Raw genomic sequence first — 21,598 nt, forward strand, 5'->3', positions numbered from 1 at the left:
CTGAAAAATGCGATAAGTAAAAAACAGAAGTAAATACTGTTTAATGGAAAAATAGTAGAAAAAACTGCACATCATTGATATTATCACATCTGTGGTGTAAAATTACTATGGTATTTATGCCAGAGTAAAATGCAATTAAAAAAATAAAAAAGGTCAGTACTGCAGTTTTTTGTCCTCCCGTCTCTCAAAACAACAGAATAACAAATTATAAATAAACCCTAAAATGCTACTAACTCAGTCTACAAAAAACAAGAGCTAGTACAGTTATGTTGATGGAAGAACAACATTTTACAGGTCTTGGAACAATGAACATTAACAGAAAAACATTTAAAGCTGTTCTCATTGTGTAAAAGCATTAATACAGAAAAACTGTCATAATTTGCTATCCCAATAATTGTAGTGCCCCAAAGATACAGGGGCATTCTGATATGATTTGCATACTTGGAAATAGACGACTCAATGCTAGGTTTAGGATAGATGTACCTTTCCAATTGTAAGAGCTCCTTACAGTTGCATGGTACATACGTCCTGCACTTAGCGTCATATGTTTGGATTGTCTTCTATTACAAACTTTAAAGGGGTTGTCTCATGACATTGGAGGAATATCATTAGCAATGTCAGACAGAGGTGGGATCTGCACCGTTCTCCAGATTGGGACCCCCGAAGTGAGTGGAGAGCAGCCATGCTTGACAGGCCGCCCTCCATTAATTTCTATGTGACTTCGTAATTCCCATAGAAATGGATGGAGAGCATGCCGTGGATGCATGGTGTGCTGACTTCACTTTTAGGGGCCTGTTCTGGAGATAGGTATGGATCTCAGAAGTGAGACCTGCACCCATCTGAGTTTTATGGCATTTCCTAGTGATATGCCATCAAAGTCTGAAATTACATCACCCCTTTAAAGGGCTTCTGACACCAAAGTCATTGTAGTAAAACAGGCTGACCTGTGATGTGTGCAGGTCAGAAGAAGCTAGCAGTCTTGGTCCCATCCCCATCTGTGTCTTTATTTCTGAGAAAAAAATCCATGATGCCATGATGACTTTAGCCATGACAAGCGTTGTGTGATCAAAGATGAACGTGCAGCAGTGCCTATATCACAAGTAATGTAAGCGAATGGGTTATGTTATCCCCCAAACTTCAACTTGTCATGGGAAAATGTGTCATGTAGTCCCACTGTCCCAGCCTTTTGTCCATCTGAAGAAAGTGCAGAGGAGGGAGGCTCCTGCTAAAGCCATCTGTCTTATAGCCAGATACAGGACATTGAGAAGTAGGAGGAGCGACATGGCTGAACTCTTAGGACACAAGCAGACAATGTATTTATATATTTATCAGATTTAATTATCATATTTTTCACCCTATAAGACAAAAATGTCAGTGGGTCTTATGGGGTGAATACTAACGAGCGCTTGCATTATGGAAGTACTCATTAGTACAGAAGCTCTGTATTCACCGCTTCCTGGTCCTCAGCCACTCGTTGTGCTGTGACTGCGCACAGCATGAGGATGGCAGTGCACTGTGTCCTCACGCTGTGTATATTGGGTCACAGTACAGCACGCACCAGGAAGTAGAAGAGTGCTGGATTTGAGGAGCAGCGTCCTGAGCAGGAGAGGTATGTTGATTTATTTATTTTTTATCAGATTTACATGGAGATCTGATCTGAGATCTGAGGTCTGATTGAGAGAATTGTGGAGGTCTGATTGGGGGAGGGGGGGTCATACACATGCTGGTCTGATCTGAGGTCTTATTGAGGTCTGATCTGAGGTCTTAATAGGGGTCAGTCACATGGAGGACTGATGGGGGACTTATTGAGGTCTGATTGGGGGTCATTTACATGGAAGTCTGATCTGAGGTCTGATTGGGGTACTTATCAACACACGGGGACTGTTCTCAGGTCTGATCAACATTGGGGGTCTGAGCTCAGGTCTGATGAAAATCTTTTTTTTTTTTACTTTCATAGTAACATAGTGCATAAGGCCGAAAAAAGACATTTGTCCATCCAGTTCGGCCTGTTATCCTGCAAGTTGATCCAGAGGAAGGCAAAAAAATAAATAAATATGAGGTAGAAGCCAATTTTGCCCACTTTAGGGGAATAAAAAATTCCTTCCCGACTCCATTCAAGCAATCAGATTAACTCCCTGGATCAACGACCCCTCTCTAGTAGCTATAGCCTGTAATATTATTATGCTCCAGAAATACATCCAGGCCCCTCTTGAATTCCTTTATTGTACTCACCATCACCACCTTATGAGGCAGAGCACAGCCGCTGTGATGTGTGATTTGGCTGTAAAAACACAGCCAAGTCACAGAAAACATGCAGGCGAGTTGCATGTTACGCGCAACTTACATTGAAGTTAATGGAGTAAAAGTCGCCTGTGACACAAAATCCATCAGGTCTGACTTTTTTGCGATTATTTCATTGCGGTTGCAGCATAGACAAATCATTAGATCCAAAGTCATGTTACACATGTCACAATGTAGCCTGAGCCTTACTGATCTATCATTATTGAGATTTCCTGATCCATAGTCATACAGTTACACAGTTTCAAGGATCTGCACGAGCAAAGTTATCAAAAATTCGATTTGGCTACCTCAACGAATTTCATAAAGAAATTAGATTTGTTACGAATTACTTTGTCACGAACTGCATTCCATTGTATGTAGCGGGCGCAATGATGGGGAATGGGAATTGCACCGCCCCCTCCCCCATCCTTTATTCAACCCCTCAGATGGCGTGTTCATTGCAGATTGCAGCATCTGACATTAATATGGAAGCCTTTTCAGGGGTTAATAACCATATCCATTTGCTCGCGGAGAGGCCGTTTCGGCCATCTTGATTGAAGAAACCGAGTGAAATGTCACGTGGTGATGTGATGACGTCATCATGCTGACCAGGCGGGCTGATATCATCACTGGTGACGTCACCATGCCTGGCCAGTGCAGTGAGGTGGACATACATCACTGCATGGGAGAATTTGCGTGGTTTTTGCAATCAAGATGACCATGACGGCCTCTCCATGAGCAAATTTCTTTACCCGCCATTTCAGGAAAAATTGATTCATTACCACAAAGCGCAAGGAAATTTGGCTTCGTGGCGAATCTAATTTTTCTTTAAATTCTTATTGAATTCAATTCATTTGACTTTGATTCGCTCAACACTAATTACACTATTCAGACTCATCAGATACAGAAGATAGATTCAAAACCATATGGGAATGTTTTGGTATCAAATTATGAGTGGGAATTTTTGACAATCTTATGTGGGATGGCCGCTATTTACTGTACAGTGTATGGTAATAAATATGGATAGTTGTGTGTTATAGACTGTACACAATATATAGAAATAATTTTAAACTGATTGTGTAAATAGATATTTTAAGAGGACCTATTGGCTCTTCGGACATGTCTATCTTAGTTGATAATTGTATTCTCCCATGAAATAATTCTAGAGCATATACTTTTGTTGTGCTGTTCCTCTGTTACTCTTCCTAGAAATATAGTATGGGTTAAAAACTATATGATCAGTGCTGACAGCCCCTAACAAGGTGAACGGTAATGTCAAGTAAATGTATTCTTATATATCTAGAAGGAACAACAGAGGAATGGCACAATGCAAAGTTCTAAAACAAGAGACTCCAGATGTCTTATTATTGACTAGAATTCACATGCCAGGAAGGGGAAACATCTTCTTTTAAATCATTTAAAGGAGAGCTAAAGTCAAAATACAAAAAAGAACAATTAACAAAACATAACATACTTTCCTCATGTGTCTTTGTTATTTGCCCTTATTCCATTAGATATCACAATTGCAGACCATGAACAATACAATAAAAAAGCAGTGCAGTGTTCGTTCAGGCTGCAGCCATGTCTCCTTCCTCCCTTGATGCCTGTGCGCATGGCCCAGGAAGTATAGGAGGAGAGGGCTGGGTTTAGTGTAATAGTGCTGTTTAATCATGTCTTTTGTACCCGTCATATCCAGAGCTGCAGTCAAAATCTTACTGTTATATAATTTCTTAGGCTCCAATCACATGCAAAACTGCAGCCCTCTATGCTGCTACTACACCATGTACAGTATTATACTCCAGTCATATCTAAAGCTGCAGTCAAAACTCTGCTGTTACATCATGTGTTTTCATCCAGTCACATGCAGAGTTGAGGCACAACACTGCTGTGGCATCATGTCTTATACTCCAGTTGTTAGCACTGTAGGCAGGAACACACAGACAGTGATCCCTAACTGGAACCCAGCCCGATTTTCCTGCCTATTTGCAATGCAAGCCCTAGGCGGAAATTCTGCAACTGGTTGACGTTCCTTACTTTGCTAAGTGCAAGACAGACAGACACACACACACACACACAGACAGAGTCATACAAGAATGGGTTGGAGCCGGGCGGACAGGTAGCAGAATGAAATCAGAAGACAGAGGGTAGTCAAAATAGTCAAGCCGAAGTCAGAACCACACAGGAAACACAGTACCAAATCACGAGACAGACAGTGGTCAAGAAAAGCCAAGGTCAATATGATTAGCAATCCAACGCACACAGAACAGAACCAGGAGCACAGCTAGGGAGAGAAAACCTATAACTGTAAAGGATGTATTGCCAGCAGAGCCCCTGGCTCGGAACCTGATAGGTCCAAGGACTTGATGCTCCATTGGACCAGAACACAAGATGCCCTGACAGACGCAGGCTGAGAAGTCACTCAGCCTGCACCATATCACAGGTAATCTCTCCCAGTATGGATGCTCTGTGGGGAGGAACAGAGCGAGCACTCCATCGCTACAGACGCGCTCGCATCACCAGGGTTCGTGGCCAGGCAGCGCATCACAGCAGAGTGTCTGGCACAGTGCCGCCATGCCGAAACCCCAGACCACAGTGCTGGAGTACAGACAGGTAAGTTGGTGACACCAGTCATATCCAGAGCTGCAATCAAAATCCTGCTGTTATATCATATCTTTTGCTCCAGTCACATCTAGAGCTGGTGCACAACACTGCTGTTGCATTATGTCTTGTACTCCAGTCATATCCAAAGCTGCAAGCCCCATTCTGATGTTACATCATGTCATATACTCCAGTCACATTCAGAGCTGCATGCACCATTTTCTGTTATATCATGTCTTATGTTCCAGTCACATCCAGAGTTGCAGGCACCATTCTGATCTTGAGACTGCAGAATACAAAATCTACCAAGATAAAGTTCTCTCCTCACTCCTAAATAGTTGCATAGCTAGGCAGATTTGCCTTTCAGGGTCTTGGGAAAGCTGCGTTACAACCATGTGGAGCTGAAATAGACTACAGAATACTAATTCTATCAAGATAAATCCCCCTTCTCACTCCTAAATAGTGCCATAGCTAGGCAGATTTGCCTTTCAGGCACCTGAGAAATCTTGGTTACTTAAACAACCTACGTGTAACGTTATATGTACAGTGTGTACAGCTCCACAAGACTTGTAATCCAGCTTTCCCACACAGATGAATGCTAAAGTAACAGATAGTGGATGTAGACCCACCCTACTAGTCAACAAGTTTGAATTTCAGCTAAACCATAGGGCGTTGTCCTGGCAGTCCACTGGTATTCACCATTTATCCCCTGTACAGGCATCTGGACTTTACTGCATGAAAACCAACCAGGGCACCACATCCTGTAGTAGTCCTGGTGTAGTTGGCAGCTAACTCACAGGGGTAAGAGACACACAATGGAAAACACCAAAAGGTTCAGGCAATACTCATAATCAAGAAACTAGCCAAAGGTCAGGGCGGCTGGGGTTCGTGCATATCCATAAAACAGGTCAGAGGTTTACAAAATAGTAAACAGGTTAGGGTTTGGACAGGAGACATGGAGCACAGTTGGTAGTCAGACAGGCAATGGCACCTTCACTTGGCAAACTAGATACTACGAACCTAAGCTCAGAAACATTAAGCTCCACCCCCTGGCCGAACATCCTGTCTAGCTATGAGCTCATGTTAGTGTACAGAGCCGTTCTCTAGCCAAAGATAGAGATGAAGAGAAAAATTAGTCTCATCTCTGAGTGCAGAATATCTGTTTAACTGATTTCTGCAGCAGTTTACAGATGTCCATGAAAAAAGAACTAAAGTCAAATTTTCCTGAGCAGGTTATAATTCTATTTCTTTGTTTTTCAGGGTTTATTATCTCTAAACCTTTAGAAGTTATGCCATAAACTACTTTTCATTGTTTTCCTTTGGGCATTGAGATGTGTCCTGACATCAGCAGATCATGTGACACTAACCATGTCCCTTGTTCTTATCAAGGACGATTGTACGTCCTACATTACAAGGCCCCAATACAGGACTTGACCTAAAGCCACTGAATATTAAAACAGATTTGCCACAGGGTGCAATGGTAGGCTAATGACTTTAGAATAAGGTAGTTTTGATAAATGGGGCACTTGAGAAAAGTGATATCTGTTGAGCAGAATACATTTATATTACTGGCACCACCCCTGTAAGTCCCACAACTGATAACAAATGCTTTGCAGTAATGTTCAGTCTGCAATTCTGATCATAGTAATGTACCTGGGGTAGTTTGCTGTGAATTTTCTGGCCAATTTTATTTTCTGCTTGATTTTTTTTGTGTTTCACTGCCATTAAATGACTCAGATTCATCCAACAGAAGCTATTGTACATGTATTTTATAACCAAGCCTCTGCACTCGTGACAAATAGCAACCTTTAAAGTAAATTGTTCCCAAGAGTCTACTTAGAAATGAAACCAGGAAAAGTTGAAATGTTTCTAAGTTCAAATGTTATTTCATCGAAGAGAACTATCAGAATTCTGATATATTATTTCACTTTGTCTTACCCCTGACCAGTTCAAGGTACTCTTAAAGGGATTGTGTGGTTGGTTAATATTAATTACCTATCCTCAGTATGCTGTTATATACTATATAATGTTTTACATAAGTGGTTGGCCATGTCTCAGATACCACAAAATTATCACATCTATAGTAATTTGATGAATATGGCTGGTTTGACTTGAGCGTAATCCTGATTAGCAGCATAACTAATGATCCAAAATTAACATCATCATATGGATCTATGATGGATCTAAAATGGGGAGTATTTGCTGTCACCACACCTCACTGATGCCCCACCGCACCCATTCTGATACTTCACTTTCCTCTAAGGGCTCTTTCACACGAGTGGATGCTGTGCTTGGAATCCGCTGCGTGAAAGAATGCCAAACCCCACTCCGGACAGCAGAGACACGGCAGACACAGCATTAACATGATTGATACTGCTCTGTGCTTCTCTTTTTACTACATAATCACAGTGAGATAAAGTTGTCATCGTGATTTTGTAGTAAAAAGATCACAGAGAGGCAAAGAGCATTATCAATCATGTTACTGCTCTGTGTCTCTGCTGTCCAGAACGGGGCTTGGCTCTCTTTCACGCAGCGGATTCCACGCACGGCATCTGCTCGTGTGAAAGAGCCCTTACAGTCTCTGCTTCCTGGCCCCCCCTGAACATGTAGAAAATAAATAAGCTATGTAAGTACTTGCAGAGAAGTTGATTCTGTGGAGAGGCATCCTCAGCTTTTCTGGCATTTGGAAAAGGAGCTTTCTACTGAATTCATGGTCTACTCACCAGCAGTGATTCCTCCAAGGACTCCAAGGAAAGCTAAAAAGATAAATAGCACAACATGAAAGAGGAAAGGCAGGAACGTTAGGAGGCACAATAAAAATAAATTAAGTGGAATAATTTGGCACAGCAAAACGTTTTAATTGGGTGTAAAAAAAAACTAGATTTTAAAAATGGTGAGAAATTGAATAACAAAATATAATAGAAAGTTTCAAAATTGCACTTGCATAAAACTGGAAACCCCCTCTAACTATTTGATGTGGAGGAATGATGGTATGTGCAGGCTGGGTACAATAATTAAAAAAGAAAAATACTCACTTGCCACTAGTGCTCTGGTTCCATCACCGAGATCCCTTCTCCTCAGCTTCCAATCCTGGCTGGACCTAAAGCATGACGTGCCATCTGCAAGTATGTCACCGTTGCTGGCCAATTAGTGGCCACAACTATGGTAGCGGTCATATGCCATGCCTGCACGTGTCACCACTGATTGCTCAGCAAAGGTGAATTGCATGTAGATGGCACAGGTGAGTCATTTTTTAACCCTTGCACCCAGCCTCCACATATCAAAATGGGTTTCTGATCAGAGAACCCCTTGTAGTCTAAAACCTTGGTTAAACACTGTATATATGCTTTTTTACTAAACAGTTAATACACAAAATCTAAAAACTAGATGAAAAGTGAACACAGTACTAACATCTTAATAGAAGTCTTTTATAGTCTAACATATTTCCACAGATTTTAACAAAAAATTTTTTTTATACTTATCGACATTCCATATGACTAGGAAATGTACATTACGATTGGAAATATCATTACACAGAAAATAATATCACTACTACACATGACTAGTGGTGAATTTACTTTTAACACGTCAAACTGGTTCACACCTTTTCCCAGATTATGTACCAAGGAACTGACCGACATGGAATATGCACATTTCCACAGTTTTTTGAATTATGATGACCTCTCAGCTATTCAGGTGTATTTAGTGTATTAAATATGATCTAGAGAAACATTTAGAACGTCTTGAGTGTAGAGTCAGCCAAGAGGCCAAGAGGCTTACACTCTGTAAGAAACCTCCTCTGTTCCCAATGGACTGCGAGGATGGAAACAAATATTTAACTGATGTATTTTCATATCAGAATGTAGACTTGTCAAAAGCAAGGAGATATCTAAAGGCTAGATATTGATTGAATGATGTGATGCGGCTGATAAAGTTAGAACAGTGAAGTTATGATTGTAGTAATTAAATTGTACATTTACGCTTCTAAACTACAAATCAGAGAAAAGCGGTTTTGCATTTCAGAACATCACGCACATTCAACAATCGCAATTAGGCTAGGTCTACACGACGACATTTGTCACGCGACAATAAGTCGCGCGACAGATAGGGTGCAACATTTGCCGAGCAACATTTTGTTGCACCAATGTCGCGCGACAATTTTTATAATGGCAGTCTATGGTGTCGCACTGCAACATGCGACATGCTGCGACTGCGATGCAACAGTCGCAGAAAAATCCATCTCGAATGGATTTTCTGCGACTGTTGCGTTGCAGTGACAGCATGTTGCATGTTGCAGTGCGACACCATAGACTGCCATTATAAAAATTGTCGCGCGACATTAGTGCAACAAAATGTCGCGCGACAAATGTCGTCGTGTAGACCTAGCCTTAAAGGGGTTGTGCAGAGCAAACATATCAATGATCTATCCCCCGGAATGGTGATCAACATCTGATCAGTGGGGCAACTCCTAGCACCTGGGGAAAAATTTACTCTGTAACCTATTTTCTCCCATAATACATTCAGATAACAATCCGGAATAAAAAAATAATAATAACCATAATCTTAAACCCTTTCCAATTTCCCACAGACTATATACGTCCTATCTGCACATATCCAGTGCAGATAACGTATATATACGATCAGGCAGCCCTTTAATCCTAGCACAATCTGGCAGGAGCAGGTTGGGTCCTGGCTGTGAGACACAGCAGGGACCCTGAGGAGAAGACAGGAGTGGTTTATTACTGCTCTTACCTTCTCCTGTGCTAGCAGCAGAGCTGAGCGCAGGCGGAAAAGTAGGAAGCAGCCGAGGTGTCTTGGGGCAGAAGCAGAGCTACAGGGTCTATGGAGACTCTGATCAGCTCTACCTATGTGTAATGCCCCCACAGGGGGCTGTTTTCCTCTATAACTGGGGCTCCTGTGGATGCCCCAGTTATAGGAAAAACAGTGAAAAAAAAAGTCAGTGTCCTCTAAAGGTCTTTTAATTATCTCCTGTAGGACATATTATGTGCCAAAAATTAATTAAATAAGAAAAAAGAATTACAAATACAAAAAAATAAATAAATGCCATCACTAATAAAAACCGTCACCATTGTCGCCCTGTTCACTCAAGCCTATACATGTTATATATCAAAATGAAAAGGTTAAGCACCCTTTTAAGCAAATAAAAGAAAAAATGTGACAAGCTGTAATAGTAGTAGTAGTGCCAGCATCATCAGGAAATGACTTACTGGTTAAATTTACTTTTTATTTTATATATATATATATATATATATATATATATACCGTATTTTTCGCCCTATAAGACGCACTTTTTGGGGGGGAAAATAGCAGTGCGTCTTATGGGGCGAATGCTGCTGATTTTGCCGAATTTTCAATGATGCCGCGCGGCGGGTGTATCAGCTGTGAGGGAGGAGGGGCTGGGGGCTGGCGTCTGCTTTTATAATGACAGCAGGGCCCGTGCACTGACTGTATTCTACTACACGGACCCTGCTCACTGTATAATCGTATCTGTAATAGTTAATTGTTATGTATATAATCGCATAATCAGCGCCTCTATACTTACAACTGCAAGCACTCGTAGCAGAGAGGAGGGAGGAGGCAGGCAGGGAGGACGGGCGCTGGCAGCGTGAGTCACTACGTCACGTGCCTGCGCCGCATACTTTATGAATGAAGCAGGCGGCGTGGGGGCATGACGTAGCGACTCACGCTGCCAGCGCCCGTCCTCCCGGCCTGCCTCCTCCCTCCTCTCTGCTACTGAGCGCTTGTAGTTGTAAGTATACAGGCGCTGATTATGCGATTATATACATAACAATTAACTATTACAGATACGATAATATACAGTGAGCGGGGCCCGTGTAGTAGAATACAGTCACTGCACGGGCCCCACTGTCATTATAAAAGCAAATGCGACCCCCACCCCCTGTATTGAGGGTCATTCACTACAGGGACACTGTTATGGAGGGGATCTGTGGATGACACATAGCATAAGATGCTATATATGTGTCATCCACAGATCCCCCCCATAACTGTCATACACAGATCCCCATAACAGTGCCATCCAGAGACCCCAATAAGAGCCACCCACAGATCCCCCATAAGTGTCACCCACAGATCCCCCATAAGTGCCACCCACAGATCCCCCATAAGTGCCACCCACAGATCCCCCATAAGTGTCACCCACAGATCCCCCATAAGTGTCACCCACAGATCCCCCATAAGTGTCACCCACAGATCCCCCATAAGTGTCACCCACAGATCCCCCATAACAGTGCGCCATCCACAGAGGCCCCCATAACAGTGCCATCCACAGACCACAATTAGTTCAAAACCCACCAAAAGCACACCTTTTGGTTCAAAATTTTTTTCTTCTTATTTTCCTCCTCAAAAACCTAGGTGCGTCTTATGGGCTGGTGCGTCTTATAGGGCGAAAAATACGGTGTATATATATATATATATATATATATATATATATACAGTACAGACCAAAAGTTTGGACACACCTTCTCATTCAAAGAGTTTTCTTTATTTTCATGACTATGAAGGCATCTAAACTATGAATTAACACATGTGGAATTATATACATAACAAACAAGTGTGAAACAACTGAAAATATGTCATATTCTAGGTTCTTCAAAGTAGCCACCTTTTGCTTTGATTACTGCTTTGCACACTCTTGGCATTCTCTTGATGAGCTTCAAGAGGTAGTCCCCTGAAATGGTCTTCCAACAGTCTTGAAGGAGTTCCCATAGATGCTTAGCACTTGTTGGCCCTTTTGCCTTCACTCTGCGGTCCAGCTCACCCCAAACCATCTTGGTTGGGTTCAGGTCCGGTGACTGTGGAGGCCAGGTCATCTGGCGCAGCACCCCATCACTCTCCTTCATGGTCAAATAGCCCTTACTTTCAAAGTTTTCCCAATTTTTCGGCTGACTGACTGACCTTCATTTCTTAAAGTAATGATGGCCACTCGTTTTTCTTTACTTAGCTGTTTTTTTCTTGCCATAATACAAATTCTAACAGTCTATTCAGTAGGACTATCAGCTGTGTATCCACCTGACTTCTCCTCAACGCAACTGATGGTCCCAACCCCATTTATAAGGCAAGAAATCCCACTTATTAAACCTGACAGGGCACACCTGTGAAGTGAAAACCATTTCAGGGGACTACCTCTTGAAGTTCATCAAGAGAATGCCAAGAGTGTGCAAAGCAGTAATCAAAGCAAAAGGTGGCTACTTTGAAGAACCTATAATATGACATATTTTCAGTTGTTTCACACTTGTTTGTTATGTATATAATTCCACATGTGTTAATTCATAGTTTTGATGCATTCAGTGTGAATCTACAATTTTCATAGTCATGAAAATAAAGAAAACTCTTTGAATGAGAATGTGTGTCCAAACTTTTGGTCTGTACTGTATATATATATATATATATATATATATATATATATTATACCGTATATTTTTATTTATAAATGCTACAGATCAGTTTTCAAAAGGCCATTTAGACATTGATTTAGAGTAATATGAAGGTCTTTTTACACAGACTTATTTCAGGCAATTATCGGAAATGAACCATATGTTCCAATAATTGCCTACAGCAATCACCTCCGCTGTATGTGGACAATAAAAAATCATAATCTCTGGGCAACAGATTCTTGTTTACACAGGCTAGTCTGCTGCACAGAAATTATGAATTGAGGTCCCGGCCACCCATGTGCTGTCTACATCCGTAAGTCCGTTTCCGCAGCCCCTCCAAAAAAATAAAAATAGAACATGTCGAACATGTTTTATTCTCTGCAGCAGTAAAGAAAATGGCGGCATGCATTCAGCCTGTATCTATGTTTTGCAGGTCCGCGATTTGTGGAACGCAAAACATTTACAGCCATGTGCATGAGCCCTAAGGCCCCTTGCAGATAAGCGTGTCCAGATTATGTCCGGATGAATTGTGGATGCGTTCAGTGAAAACTGGCGATTTCGCAAACAAAGCCATTTAGTTTTGTTTGCGATCGCGTTCAGTTGTTCAGTTTTTTTTGCGCGGGTGCAATGCGAGTTAATGCGTTTTGCACACAAGTGATAAAAAATGAAATGTTTACAAACAACATCTCTTAGCAACAATACGTGAAAAAATCGCAACGCATCCGCACTTGCTTGCGGATGTGATGCGATTTTCATGCAGCCCCATTCACTTGTATGGGGCCAGCGTTGTGTGAAAATCGCTGAATATAGAACATGCTGTGATTTTCACGCAACACAAAAGTAATGCGTGAAAACCACCGCTCATGTATACAGACCCATTTAAATAAATGGGTCCGGATTCCGTGCGGGCGCAAGTCTGATTGGAAAGAAATTATAAAAGCACACTTATCTTTGGATTTATTTAGTTTTTTCCTTGTTTATTTTGCTATGTTACAGTATGTGATATACAGTACTATAGTATACTAATAAAAGATTAAAAAAAAGATTAGGATAGATAGACATTTTTCACCTTCCTGACACAGCCAAAGTTTACAAATCTGACACGTCACTTGTTAATAACTTGAATGTTTTTACTTATCAAAACGATTCTCAGACTGATTTCTCATGACATATTATACTTCTTGTCATTGTTTAATTTGAGTCAATATGATTTACCTTTATTTATAAAAAAAATCCAACATTTACAGAAGATTTAGAAAAATTCATGATTTTCTAAATTAGAATTTGTCTGCTTTTGAGATGGATAGTGATACCTCATAAGTAGAGTTGAGCGAACACCTGGATGTTCGGGTTCGAGAAGTTCAGCCGAACTTCCCGGAAATGTTCGGGTTCGGGATCCAAACTCGACCCGAACTTTGCCCCGAACCCGAACCCCATTGAAGTCAATGGGGACCCAAACTTTTCAGGACTAAAAAGGCTGTAAAATAGCCCAGGAAAGGGCTAGAGGGCTGCAAAAGGTAGCAAAATGTAGGTAAATCCCCTGCAAACAAATGTGGATAGGGAAATGAATTAAAATAAAAATAAAATAAATTAAAATTAACCAATATCAATTGGAGAGAGGTCTCATGGCAGAGAATCAGGCTTCATGTCATAGCAGAGATTCAGGCTTCACGTCACCCACCACTGGAACAGGCCATTGTCAGATATTTTTAGGCCCCGGCACCCAGACAGAGGAGAGAGGTCCCATAGCAGAGAATCAGGCTTCATGTCACCCACCACTGGAACAGGCCATTGTCAGATATTTTTAGGCCCCGGCACCCAGACAGAGGAGAGAGGTCCCATAGCAGAGAATCAGGCTTCATGTCATAGCAGAGAATCAGGCTTCATGTCACCCAACACTGGAACAGGCCATTGTCAGATATTTTTAGGCCCTGGCACCCAGACAGAGGAGAGAGGTCCCATAGCAGAGAATCAGGCTTCATGTCATAGCAGAGAATCAGGCTTCATGTCACCCAACACTGGAACAGGCCATTGTCAGATATTTTTAGGCCCCGGCACCCAGACAGAGGAGAGGTTCATTCAACTTTGGGTTGCCCCACAATAAAATGGTAAAATGAAAATAAAAAAAGGATTGAATGAGGAAGTGCCCTGGAGTACAATAATATATGGTTAAGGGGAGGTAGTTATAAATGTCTAATCTGCACAAGGGAAGGACAGGTCCTGTGGGATCCATGCTTGGTTCATTTTTATGAACGTCAGCTTGTCCACATTGGCTGTAGACAGGCGGCTGCGTTTGTCTGTAATGACGCCCCCTGCCGTGCTGAATACACGTTCAGACAGCATGTAGTCGCTCATGTGTGCCAGGCTGCCCAGAGGTAAGGACAAGCTGTCCTCTGTGGGAGGCGTATCGTCATCGTGCAGCTGAAACTCCTCTATGGCCTGCTGCTGCTCGCACAGTCTGTCCAGCATGTGCAAGGTGGTGTTCCACCTGGTGGGCACGTCGCATATGAGGCGGTGAGCGGGAAGGCCGAAGTTATGCTGTAGCGCAGACAGGCGAGCAGCGGCAGTATGTGAACGCCGGAAGCGCGCACAGACGGCCCGCACTTTATGCAGCAGCTCTGACATGTCGGGGTAGTTGTGAATGAACTTCTGCACCACCAAATTCAGCACATGCGCCAGGCAAGGGATGTGCGTCAAACCGGCTAGTCCCAGAGCTGCAACGAGATTTCGCCCATTATCGCACACCACCAGGCCGGGCTTGAGGCTCACCGGCAGCAACCACTCGTTGGTCTGTTGTTCTATACCCCGCCACAACTCCTGTGCGGTGTGGGGCCTGTCCCCCAAACATATGAGTTTCAGAATGGCCTGCTGACGTTTACCCCGGGCTGTGCTGAAGTTGGTGGTGAAGGTGTGTGGCTGACTGGATGAGCAGGCGGAAGAAGAGGAGGAGGAAGCCGAGTAGGAGGAGGAGGCTACAGGAGGCAAAGAATGTTGCCCTGCGATCCTTGGCGGTGGAAGGACGTGCGCCAAACAGTTCTTCGCCTGGGGCCCAGCCGCCACTACATTTACCCAGTGTGCAGTTAGAGAGATATAGCATCCCTGGCCGTGCTTACTGGTCCACGTATCTGTGGTTAGGTGGACCTTGCCACAGATGGCATTGCGCAGTGCACACTTGATTTTATCGGATACTTGGTTGTGCAGGGAAGGCACGGCTCTCTTGGAGAAGTAGTGGCGGCTGGGAACAACATACTGTGGGACAGCAAGCGACATGAGCTGTTTGAAGCTGTCTGTGTCCACCAGCCTGAATGACAGCATTTCATAGGCCAGTAGTTTAGAAATGCTGGCATTCAGGGCCAGGGATCGAGGGTGGCTAGGTGGGAATTTACGCTTTCTCTCAAATGTTTGTGAGATGGAGAGCTGAACGCTGCCGTGTGACATGGTTGAGATGCTTGGTGACGGAGGTGGTGGTGTTGGTGGTACATCTTCTGTACGCAGGTGCCAACGTTCCTCCAGAGGCGGAGGAAGAGGCCGAGGCTGCAGCAGCAGAAGAGGTAGCAGGGGGAGCCTGAGTGAGTTCCTTGTTTTTAAGGTGTTTACTCCACTGCAGTTCATGCTTTGCATGCAGATGCCTTGTCTTTCAGGTTGTGCTAAGGTTCAGAACGTTAATGCCTCGCTTCAGGCTCTGACCTTTTGGGGTGCTCGGTCCCAGGTGGCGGTGGCCAGTAGCAGGCGAACTCTCTTGGCGGCGGGTGTTCTGCTTTTGCCCACTGCTCCCTCTTTTGCTACGCTGTTGGCTCGATCTCACCACTGCCTCTTCCTCTGAGCTCTGAAAGTCAGTGGCACGACCTTCATTCCATGTGGGGTCTATGACCTCATCGTCCCCTGCATCGTCTTCCACCCATTCTTCCTCCCTGACCTCCTGTTCAGTCTGCACACTGCAGAAAGACGCAGCAGTTGGCACCTGTGTTTCGTCATCATCATAGACGTGCTGAGGTGGTATTCCCATGTCCTCATCATCAGGAAACATAAGTGGTTGTGCGTCAGTGCATTCTATGTCTTCCACCGCTGGGGAAGGGCTAGGTGGATGCCCTTGGGAAACCCTGCCAGCAGAGTCTTCAAACAGCATAACAGACTGCTGCATAAGTTGAGGCTCAGACAGTTTCCCTGATATGCATGGGGGTGATGTGACAGACTGATGGGCTTGGTTTTCAGGCGCCATCTGTGCGCTTTCTGCAGAGGACTGGGTGGGAGATAATGTGAACGTGCTGGATCCTCTGTCGGCCACCCAATTGACTAATGCCTGAATCTGCTCAGGCCTTACCATCCTTAGAACAGCATTGGGCCCCACCAAATATCGCTGTAAATTCTGGCGGGTACTGGGACCTGAGGTAGTTGGTTCACTAGGACGTGTGGCTGTGGCAGAACGGCCACGTCCTCTCCCAGCACCAGAGGGTCCACTAACACCACCACGACCATGTCCGCGTCCCTTACTAGATGTTTTCCTCATTGTTACCGTTCACCACAATAAGAAAATAATTATTTGGCCCAATGTATTGAATTCAAATTCAGGCCATTTTTTACAGGCACCTAACACTATCTGGCTATCTATTTATGTACCGTATTACACTAATACAGGCACAGCAGTAACCACAGATTTAGGGGAATATCAATTGTAGGCCTAGTATTTAGGCCCTGGATGAAAGGTATCCTTTTATGGACAGAATTACACTTGGAGATGCACAGTAGCGTGTGAAAAAATATATAGGATTATACTTTGAGCACTTGTATTTTAACACTTAGTGTAATATACCCTTTAACGGAAAGAAATACACTTGGAGATGCACGGTAGTGTGTGAAGTTATTGAGGATGACCCTATCAGCACTTGTATTTACACCTTGAGTGTAATATACCCTTTTACGGACAGAAATACACTATGAGATGCACAATAGTGCGTGCAAATTTAAAGGATTATGCTTTCAGCAAATGTAATTTAACACTTTGTGTAATATACCCTTTTACGGAAAGAAATACACTTGGAGATGCACGCTGAGTGTAATATACCCTTTTACAGACAGATTTACACTTGGCCTGCAACAGCAGAAACCACAGATTTAGGGTATTGCTATTTTGGCAATTGAATTTCACCCCAGAAAAAATATATATCCTTTGCCAGACAGCAGACAGTATTACACTTGGCTAGCCACAGCTGGAACACCAGATTTAGGGGATTGCTATTTTGGCAATTGAATTTCACCCCAGAAAAAAATATATCCTTTGCCAGACAGCAGACAGTATTACACTTGGCTAGCCACAGCTGGAACACCAGATTTAGGGGATTGCTATTTTTGCAAGTGAATTTCACCCCTCAATAAAATATAGAAAATTCTATCCTGAGTTTCTAGGGGTGACAATAAGCACAGCCAAGCCCCTGATGTAGGATATAGCAAAAAAAAAAAAAACTACTATTGATGGTTAAATGGACTTGGTGGCAGCTTGTGCTGGCGCACCACAAGACACAAAATGGCCACCGATCACCCCAGAAAAAAGTGACAGAAAAACGCTCTGGGCAGCCTAAAAACAGTGAGCAATTAACTAGCAGAAGTTGAATGATTCACAGCTGTAGATCGATCACTTCATTAAGTGTTTTTGCTGAGTTAATCCCTGCCTAATCTCGCCCTAACAGCAGCTGCATCCTCTCCCTACACTAATCAGAGCAGAGTGACGTGCGGTGCTACATGACTCCAGCTTAAATAGAGGCTGGGTCACATGCTGCACTGGCCAATCACAGCCATGCCAATAGTAGGCATGGCTGTGATGGCCTCTTGGGGCAAGTAGTATGACGCTTGTTGATTGGCTGCTTTGCAGGCTTTCAAAATGCGCCATAGAAATCGCTGAACAATGAACCCGAACCCAAATTTTTACGTAAATGTTCGGGTTCATGTCCGTGTCACGAACACCCCAAAATTCGGTACGAACCCGAACTATATAGTTCGGGTTTGCTCATCCCTAGCTGTATGTTAAAGGTGGCTGGGGAGGTAGTGATGTTCTTTACATGGGACTGTATGTTGAAGATAGCTTGGAAGGGGGTGATGCTATTTACGTGGGACTGTATATTGGAGGGGGCAGGAGAAATGGTGTGATGTTATTTACAAGGAACTGTATATTGGAAGGGGGTGTGAAGGTATTTACATGGGACTCTATGATGGAGGAAGGGAAATAATGTTATTTACATGGGACTGTATGGTGGAGGGGCTAAGAAATTATAATTTCTGAGGAGACTAAATGAAGGAATATAACTACAGGGGCACTGCAGGGGGCATTATAAATACTAGGGCGCTTCAGGGTGAGCATTATAACAGTTGGGGGCGATATGAATACTGGGGGCACTGTAGGTGCATTTTAACAGTAGGGGGCGATATAAATACTGGGGCACTTCAGGGTGAGCATTATAACAGTAGGGGGCGATATTAATATGGGGACACTGGGGGGATTTTAAATCAAGGGGACATTAGGCGTTATTATTACTACTGGGGGCTCTATAGGAGGGACTTATAGATCCGCATTATTTCTACTAAGAGCACTGTGGGGGCCTTATTACTACTGAGGGTTCTGTAGATAGCTTTATTACCACTAAGGGAACAATAGTAACATAGTACATAAGGCCGAAAAAAGACATTTGTCTATCCAGTTCGGCCTGTCATCCTGCAAGTTGATCCAGAGGAAGGCAAAAAAAAACACTGTGAGGTAGAAGCCAATTTTCCCCACTTTAGGGGAATAAAAAATTCCTTACCGACTCCAAACAGGCAATCAGAATAACTCCCTGGATCAACGACCCCTCTCTAGTAGCTATAGCCTGTACTATTATTAGCTCCAGAAATACATCCAGGCCCATCTTGAATTCCTTTATTGTACTCACCATCACCACCTCCTCAGGCAGAGAGCTCCATAGTCTCACTGCTCTTACTGTAAAGAATCCTTTTCTATGTTTGTGTATAAACCTTCTTTCCTCCAGACGCAGAGGATGTCCCCTCGTCACAGTCACAGTCCTGGGGATAAATAGATGATGGGATAGATCTCTGTACTGACCCCTGATATAGTTATACATATTAATTAGATCTCCCCTCAGTCGTCTTTTTTCTAAAGTGAATAACCCTAATTTTGATAATCTTTCAGGGTACTGTAGTTGCCCCATTCCAGTTATTACTTTAGTTGCCCTCCTCTGGACCTTCTCCAGCTCTGCTATGTCTGCCTTGTATACAGGAGCCCAGAACTGTACACAGTACTCCATGTGTGGTCTGACTAGCGATTTGTAAAGTGGTAGGACTATGTTCTTATCACTATGTTCTTATCACGGGCATCTATGCCCCTTCTGATGCAATCCATTATTTTATTGGCCTTGGCAGCAGCTGCCTGACACTGGTTTTTGCAGCTTAGTTTGATGTTTATTAAAATTCCTAGATCCTTTTCCATGTCAGTGTTACCGAGTGTTTTACCATTTAGTATGTACGGGTGACTTGCATTATTCCTTCCCATGTGCATAACTTTACATTTGTCAGTGTTAAACCTCATCTGCCACTTATCTGCCCAAGCCTCCAATCTATCCAGATTCCTCTGTAGTAGTATACTGTCCTCTTCAGTGTAAATTACTTTACACAGTTTGGTGTCATCTGTGAAAATTGATACTTTACTATGCAAGCCTTCTACAAGATCATTAATAAATATATTATAGAGAATAAGGCCCAATACTGACCCCTGAGGTACCCCACTAGTGACAGTGACCCAATCTGAGTGTGTACCATTAATAACCACCCTCTGTTTTCTATCATTGAGCCAGTTATCGTATTTTTCGCTTTATAAGACGCACTTTTCCCCCCCCAAAAGTGGGGGGGAAATGGCAGTGCGTCTTATAAAGCGAACACTTCCATGTTTACTTTGGTGATGCTGATACATCGCAAGCCGCAATGTATCAGAGGGGTGGGAGGAGGGGATGGAGGCTGGCAACACTCGCGGCGGGGCCCGATGCAGTCACTGTACTGTAATACATCGGGCCCCGCTCACGGTAATTTTCACATGTAAAGTCTATAATCTTCAAGCAGTATCTCTGCTTTAAACTAGGGCAATCCTCTGTAGCAGTACAACTCACTATGAAAGCGGCAGGCAGGGCGGCAGCGTAACCTCGCGATGCTCACTCATTCACGCTCCTCCCACTTCATTCATGAAGGAAGTGGGAGGAGCGTGAATGAGTGAGCATCGCGAGGTTACGCTGCCGCCCTGCCTGCCGCTTTCATAGTGAGTTGTACTACTACAAAGAATTGCCCTAGTTAAAAGCAGAGATACTGCTTGAAGATTATAGACTTTACATATGAAAACTGCTTCATTACACTCTGCTTTCTTCTATACCAGTACTCACTATGAAAGCAGCGGTCCAGCTGGCGTGTGACATCACTCACTCGGTCATGCTCCTCCCACTTCATTAATGAAGCTGGCAGGAGCGTGACTGACTGAGTGAGTGACGTCACGTGCTGGCCGGACTGCTGCTTTTATAGTGAGTACTGGTATAGAAGAAAGCAGAGCCATTAAAAGATTTTACATATAAAGTCTATTGTGTGCCCTGTGGTGTAATGGGGGTCACTATTCTCACAGGGACAATATACTGTGACATATATGATACTGTGACCAGCATAAGATGATCTTATGCTGGTCACAGTATCATATGTGTCACAGTATATTGTCCCTGTGTGAATAGTGACCCCCATTACATAAGATGCTATACACTCACCTAAAGAATTATTAGGAACACCATACTAATACGGTGTTGGACCCCCTTTTGCCTTCAGAACTGCCTTAATTCTACGTGGCATTGATTCAACAAGGTGCTGATAGCATTCTTTAGAAATGTTGGCCCATATTGATAGGATAGCATCTTGCAGTTGAGGGATACACATCCAGGACACGAAGCTCCCGTTCAACCACATCCCAAAGATGCTCTATTGGGTTGAGATCTGGTGACTGTGGGGGCCATTTTAGTACAGTGAACTCATTGTCATGTTCAAGAAACCAATTTGAAATGATTCGAGCTTTGTGACATGGTGCACTATCCTGCTGGAAGTAGCCATCAGAGGATGGATACATGTTCTCATTCTGTTTACGCCAAATTCGGACTCTACCATTTGAATGTCTCAACAGAAATCGAGACTCATCAGACCAGGCAACATTTTTCCAGTCTTCAACAGTCCAATTTTGGTGAGCTCGTGCAAATTGTAGCCTCTTTTTCCTATTTGTAGTGGAGATGAGAGGTACCCGG

This window comes from Bufo bufo, chromosome 6 (genome assembly GCF_905171765.1).
Source record: "Bufo bufo chromosome 6, aBufBuf1.1, whole genome shotgun sequence".
NCBI classification, from domain to species: Eukaryota; Metazoa; Chordata; class Amphibia; order Anura; family Bufonidae; genus Bufo; species Bufo bufo.